Below are 7,500 nucleotides of genomic sequence, written 5' to 3'. Positions count from 1 at the left end.
GGTAAGGGTGAGGACCACCGAGTAAGGGTGAGGGCTGTTTCCTGCACTCTCTCTCTCTCTCTCTCTCTCTCTCTCTCTCTCTCTCTCTCTCTCTCTCTCTCTCTCTCTCTCTCTCTCTCTCTCTCTCTCTCTCTCTCTCTCTCTCTCTCACTCCCTCTCTCTCTCTCTCTTCTCTCTCTCTCTCTCTCTCTCTCTCTCTCTCTCTCTCTCTCTCTCTCTCTCTCTCTCTCTCTCTCTCTCCCTCTCTCTCTCCCCTACATTTCCTGTTTCTTTATAACTATCACAATTTAAGTAAAAATGCCTTGATATATATTTATCTTGAAATAAATACAAGCAGACTTTATGACTCACTACCCGGAGGCTAATATGACCCCACTGGTAAACAGGAAATGTCTCTCTGGCCTGAAAGCCCTGCAGGCTGGTACTACCACCAAGGAGGCCTGAAAGCCCTGCAGGCTAGTACTACCACCAAGGAGGCCTGAAAGCCCTGCAGGCTAGTACTACCACCAAGGAGGCCTGAAAGCCCTGCAGGCTAGTACTACCACCAAGGAGGCCTGAAAGGCCTGTTTCAGTGATTTTTGACCCAAATAGCGAGTTTTTGTTATTGTACACTCTGCGTACACTCTGTAGCTACCAGAAAATGGAAGGAGTAGGGTTATTTTGGCAAGGTTACTTGAACTGATCTCAATGTTCAACGTCAGTACAATGACACAATCTCTGAACAAAGAAGATTCTTTGAACTATCATTCACACATACCTCATTTATTTTCTCAAAACAAACCTTTCAAGTACTTCCAAAGTCACTCTTTACCACTTTCTCAAAGGGTCGGAAATGTCTAAAACAGAACTTGGGAAAAGGCATTTGAGCTCTTTTACAATACTGGCTTGATTCAGGTGGTTTTCACAGGGGTGTTGCTGTGTATGGAGTGGTGTTTATGGACCATGCAGTCATCTGCAGCCAGGCATTAGGCTGCTTCACCCCGACGCAGACACGCCCCCGAGACATGCTCATCCTCTCACACATCCTCCCTCCTGCTCCCAGTCCAACTGGACCAGCACAGGATATGACATCATTAGTGTGGAGGCCTGTGTGTGTGTGTCCTCGGTTGTGTGTCTGTGTGTGTACTTGGTTGTGTGTCTGTGTGTGTGTGTGTGTGTGTGGTGTGTGTGTGTGTGTGTGTGTGTGTGTGTGTGTACACAAACCACATCCTCTCTGGCTGATACTGTCCAGTACTAAGAGAGAGGCCTACATGATGAAGGCCCTGATGCACCAAGATTGCAAAATCTTCGCTTTCACAATGACACCAATAACATCAAACTCCTCTCCTGTTTGAAATGGGATTGCCTGTGGTGCTCTGCTGGAATCTACTATAAATCTGCTGATCTCTAGATACAGTCAACGATACATAAATACACCTGTGCTGAATTGTACATGTTGCCATGCCTACCTTAACTAAACATCTGCCCATCTGCAAGCACCACTCTCAACAACAACAAACCCCTCCCCCCCCCCCACCCACTAGCATGGCTCCTTCAATGTCTCCCCCAGGCCTGAACTCATATCTCCTCACCCCTCCCCCCCCCGTGTGTCTCCTGCTCAGTCTGTCTCCTGCTCAGTCTGTCTCCTGCTCAGTCTGTCTCCTGCTCAGTCTGTCTCCGGCTCAGTCTGTCTCCTGCTCAGTCTGTCTCAGTCTGTCTCCTGCTCAGTCTGTCTCCTGCTCAGTGTGTCTCCTGCTCAGTCTGTCTCCTGCTCAGTCTGTCTCCTGCTCAGTGTGTCTCCTGCTCAGTCTGTCTCCTGCTCAGTCTGTCTCCTGCTCAGTCTGTCTCCGGCTCAGTCTGTCTCCTGCTCAGTCTGTCTCAGTCTGTCTCCTGCTCAGTCTGTCTCCTGCTCAGTGTGTCTCCTGCTCAGTCTGTCTCCTGCTCAGTCTGTCTCAGTCTGTCTCCTGCTCAGTGTGTCTCCTGCTCAGTGTGTCTCCTGCTCAGTCTGTCTCCTGCTCAGTCTGTCTCCTGCTCAGTCTGTCTCAGTCTGTCTCCTGCTCAGTCTGTCTCCTGCTCAGTGTGTCTCCTGCTCAGTCTGTCTCCTGCTCAGTGTGTCTCCTGCTCAGTCTGTCTCCTGCTCAGTCTGTCTCAGTCTGTCTCCTGCTCAGTCTGTCTCCTGCTCAGTGTGTCTCCTGCTCAGTCTGTCTCCTGCTCAGTCTGTCTCCTGCTCAGTCTGTCTCAGTCTGTCTCCTGCTCAGTCTGTCTCCTGCTCAGTGTGTCTCCTGCTCAGTCTGTCTCCTGCTCAGTCTGTCTCCTGCTCAGTCTGTCTCCTGCTTAGTCTGTCTCAGTCTGTCTCCTGCTCAGTCTGTCTCCTGCTCAGTGTGTCTCCTGCTCAGTGTGTCTCCTGCTCAGTCTGTCTCCTGCTCAGTGTGTCTCCTGCTCAGTCTGTCTCCTGCTCAGTCTGTCTCCTGCTCAGTGTGTCTCCTGCTCAGTGTCTCTTGCTCAGTGTGTCTCCTGCTCAGTCTGTCTCCTGCTCAGTGTGTCTCCTGCTCAGTGTCTCCTGCTCAGTGTCTCCTGCTCAGTCTGTCTCCTGCTCAGTCTGTCTCCTGCTCAGTCTGTCTCCTGCTCAGTCTGTCTCAGTCTGTCTCCTGCTCAGTCTGTCTCCTGCTCAGTGTGTCTCCTGCTCAGTGTCTCCTGCTCAGTGTCTCCTGCTCAGTCTGTCTCAGTCTGTCTCCTGCTCAGTCTGTCTCCTGTGTCTGGCTGGCGGCGTCAGACGGAGCTGCTCTCTCCGCGGCCCCGCCCTGAATGTGACCCCTGGCAGAGCAGCAGTCAGGGAATCATTATGTCATTAGCTGCTTATATTGAATGGCAACAAAGCAAACAGTGTAGCTTGGGGGAAGCGGGTGTGGACAGGGGTGGGGGGGGGGGGGGGGGCAGGAAGGTGGAGCGGGGAGCTGTTTATGTGGCAGGGCTGGGACGCAGAAAGACTTCACAGAGTTGGTTGAGGGGCAGTTCTATGGGCGCATGTGAAGCCCTCTGTGACATGCTTGCGTGTATAAAAAGGTCTATACAAATAAATTTGATTTGATTTGATATCCACTGTTTACTGTATACAATAGTACATACTATAAGTGTGCAAATATGAAAAGCCTCGCTAGAATAGATGTATTGTACCCAAAGCATGTGTGGCACACGTGTTTCACCTGTACACACAAGTCTGTGAAGACATCTGGGACTTGGGAGGAGGGTTTAATCAAGGTCACAACCAAGGGGCGTATTTGGACAGGAAACCATGGTGACCGTTCTGCTGATACAACACAAGCCAATAACGATAATCTAAAGAACTACTCGTGAGAAAATGCGCAAATTTAAATATTTTTACAAAAACTACCATCTCCTTGGTTTAGGGTTTATCTTATGTCTGCAGGCCGTTTATCTTCTTCATATTCCAGACACACAAGGGGATAGGTCGTATATCAAAAAGACTCCAATCCAAATAGAGGATATTAATATTATATTCCATATCCAAACAATGTGTGCCCGACCTTGTATTTATCACAGCGGCACGTTTGCCCAGACCCTGACCTGAGAGCAGAGCCCTGACCAGAGAGCAGGGCCCTGACCAGAGAGCAGAGCCCTGACCAGAGAGCAGAGCCCTGACCTGAGAGCAGAGCCCTGACCAGAGAGCAGGGCCCTGACCAGAGAGCAGGGCCCTGACCAGAGAGCAGAGCCCTGACCAGAGAGCAGAGCCCTGACCAGAGAGCAGAGCCCTGACCAGAGAGCAGGGCCCTGACCAGAGAGCAGAGCCCTGACCAGAGAGCAGAGCCCTGACCAGAGAGCAGAGCCCTGACCTGAGAGCAGAGCCCTGACCAGAGAGCAGAGCCCTGACCTGCGTTTCAATGTGTTCTCGGCTGGGTGTCTCTCTCTCTGGTGCTTCAGGATAGACTAGGTCTCTCTCTCTCTCTCTCTCTGGTGCTTCAGGATAGGCTGGGTCTCTCTCTCTCTCTCTGGTGCTTCAGGATAGGCTGGGTCTCTCTCTCTCTCTGGTGCTTCAGGATAGACTGGGTCTCTCTCTCTCTCTGGTGCTTCAGGATAGACTGGGTCTCTCTCTCTCTCTCTCTGGTGCTTCAGGATAGACTGGGTCTCTCTCTCTCTCTGGTGCTTCAGGATAGACTGGGTCTCTCTCTCTCTCTGGTGCTTCAGGATAGACTGGGTCTCTCTCTCTCTCTGGTGCTTCAGTTAGGCTGGGTCTCTCTCTCTCTCTCTGGTGCTTCAGGATAGGCTGGGTCTCTCTCTCTCTCTGGTGCTTCAGGATATACTGGGTCTCTCTCTCTCTCTGGTGCTTCAGGATAGACTAGGTCTCTCTCTCTCTCTGGTGCTTCAGGATAGGCTGGGTCTCTCTCTCTCTCTCTCTCTGGTGCTTCAGGATAGACTAGGTCTCTCTCTCTCTCTCTGGTGCTTCAGTTAGGCTGGGTCTCTCTCTCTCTCTGGTGCTTCAGGATAGACTGGGTCTCTCTCTCTGGTGCTTCAGGATAGACTGGGTCTCTCTCTCTCTCTCTCTGGTGCTTCAGGATAGACTAGGTCTCTCTCTCTCTCTCTGGTGCTTCAGTTAGGCTGGGTCTCTCTCTCTCTCTGGTGCTTCAGGATAGACTGGGTCTCTCTCTCTCTCTCTCTGGTGCTTCAGGATAGACTGGGTCTCTCTCTCTCTCTCTCTGGTGCTTCAGGATAGACTGGGTCTCTCTCTCTCTCTGGTGCTTCAGGATAGACTAGGTCTCTCTCTCTCTCTCTGGTGCTTCAGTTAGGCTGGGTCTCTCTCTCTCTCTGGTGCTTCAGGATAGACTGGGTCTCTCTCTCTCTCTGGTGCTTCAGGATAGACTGGGTCTCTCTCTCTCTCTCTCTGGTGCTTCAGGATAGACTGGGTCTCTCTCTCTCTCTCTCTCTGGTGCTTCAGGATAGACTGGGTCTCTCTCTCTCTCTGGTGCTTCAGGATAGACTAGGTCTCTCTCTCTCTCTCTCTCTGGTGCTTCAGTTAGGCTGGGTCTCTCTCTCTCTCTGGTGCTTCAGGATAGACTGGGTCTCTCTCTCTCTCTGGTGCTTCAGGATAGACTGGGTCTCTCTCTCTCTCTCTGGTGCTTCAGGATAGACTAGGTCTCTCTCTCTCTCTCTGGTGCTTCAGGATAGACTAGGTCTCTCTCTCTCTCTGGTGCTTCAGATAGGCTGGGTCTCTCTCTCTCTCTCTCTCTGGTGCTTCAGGATAGACTAGGTCTCTCTCTCTCTCTCTCTGGTGCTTCAGGATAGACTAGGTCTCTCTCTCTCTCTCTGGTGCTTCAGGATAGACTAGGTCTCTCTCTCTCTCTCTGGTGCTTCAGGATAGACTGGGTCTCTCTCTCTCTCTCTGGTGCTTCAGATAGACTAGGTCTCTCTCTCTCTCTGGTGCTTCAGGATAGACTAGGTCTCTCTCTCTCTCTCTGGTGCTTCAGGATAGACTGTGTCTCTCTCTCTCTCTCTGGTGCTTCAGATAGGCTGGGTCTCTCTCTCTCTGGTGCTTCAGGATAGGCTGGGTCTCTCTCTCTCTCTCTGGTGCTTCAGGATAAACTGGGTCTCTCTCTCTCTCTGGTGCTTCAGGATAGACTAGGTCTCTCTCTCTCTCTCTGGTGCTTCAGGATAGACTGGGTCTCTCTCTCTCTCTCTGGTGCTTCAGGATAGACTAGGTCTCTCTCTCTCTCTCTGGTGCTTCAGTTAGGCTGGGTCTCTCTCTCTCTCTGGTGCTTCAGGATAGACTAGGTCTCTCTCTCTCTCTCTGGTGCTTCAGGATAAACTGGGTCTCTCTCTCTCTCTGGTGCTTCAGAATAGACTAGGTCTCTCTCTCTCTCTGGTGCTTCAGGATAGACTAGGTCTCTCTCTCTCTGGTGCTTCAGATGGGCTGGGTCTCTCTCTCTCTCTGGTGCTTCAGATGGGCTGTCTCTCTCTCTCTGGTCTCTCTCTCTCTGGTAGAGATGGCTTTACAGCCAGGACTGGCTGGGTAATGAGACTGGCTGGGTAATGAGGGGAAATTAGGCTTCATGGTCCAGTTCTCCAAGGTGAGAAGGGCCTGTTCACATTTTCCTTTGAAAGTCAGAACACGCACCTCTGGTCTGTGCAGACTTGGGCGTGTGTCAAAACTGTTCTTTTTGTGTATACACCCACGTGCACAACCACACACACATTCACAAAGACTCTCTCTCACACGCACACACACAGGCACACAAACTCCCTCTCTGTTCTCCTTAATTCACTTCTTGCTCTAAACAATAGAGCGAGATACACAAACACACATACGTTCACACGGGGGAAGAACGAGGCAGGGGGTGTGTATTTTAAGGAAGCGGAGAGTAACTATGAGCCAGCATTAAAACCCAGGATTTGTTTATAACATCCCAGACCATTAACTCCTGGGACAGATTCCAGATGGGTAGTCTTGAGTTTCTCTCTCTCTGCCCCTGATTAGAACCAGAGATAATTAAAACACATCAGGATGACATCAGGCTGCACTGCCTCATCGCTGGCTCAGGCGTGTTATTATGTCTTGTGCCAGTGTGTTTAAACAAATGGAGGTACTCCTCTCTAGATGGAGGGAGGGAGGGGAAGAGGGAGGGGATGCCCTGGAAAAAATGGTGTGCTTTCAGGTTGGTGCCATTAGTGTGTGTGTGAGAGGTTCTAGGTCTGCCTTGTGCCTCTGGTGTAATACAACCAATAAATATAAAAAGTTTAAAGATTTTTTTTATGTTTCTGGATGGTAGGACGGTAAAAGAGGAAGCCATAAAAATAAAATAAAAACGTATAATCTAAACTTCCAAATTACGAGTGATTAATTGTGCGTTTGTTTTTATGTTAAAAATCTTTACCCTATCACTCACCCACCCCGTCCGTTTGGCGTCCAGAACAACAAGCAGACGTGTCCCGATACCCAGGTACCCCTCACCTCACCTCCTGGGAGATACCCAGGTACCCCTCACCTCACCTCCTGGGAGGTACCCAGGTACCCCTCACCTCACCTCCTGGGAGGTACCCAGGTACCCCTCACCTCACCTCCTGAGAGGTACCCAGGTACCCCTCACCTCACCTCCTGGGAATTACCCAGGTACCCCTCACCTCACCTCCTGAGAGGTACCCAGGTACCCCTCACCTCACCTCCTGGGAGGTACCCAGGTACCCCTCACCTCACCTCCTGGGAGGTACCCAGGTACCCCTCACATCTTGGGAGGTACCCAGGTACCCCTCACCTCACCTCACCTCCTGGGAAGTACCCCCTTCCCTGGGACGTGCTCCAGAATGTTTACATTTCAGTCGTTAACTCATCCCTCTCTCTCATCACCTCAGAGTGCAGCTCCACCTCCCATCTGAGGAACCCAGAAGAACTGCCTGGTCCACATACCAGCTCTGGTTCGATTTTATTATCAAACCTTTATTTAAACTAGTCAATTGAGAACCAGTTCTCATTTACAATGACAACCTGTAGACAATGACAGGAACCAAGTGGAC

This window comes from Hypomesus transpacificus, unplaced genomic scaffold, assembly GCF_021917145.1.
Source record: "Hypomesus transpacificus isolate Combined female unplaced genomic scaffold, fHypTra1 scaffold_132, whole genome shotgun sequence".
NCBI classification, from domain to species: domain Eukaryota; kingdom Metazoa; phylum Chordata; class Actinopteri; order Osmeriformes; family Osmeridae; genus Hypomesus; species Hypomesus transpacificus.
Note: the sequence above shows the minus strand (reverse complement) of the source record.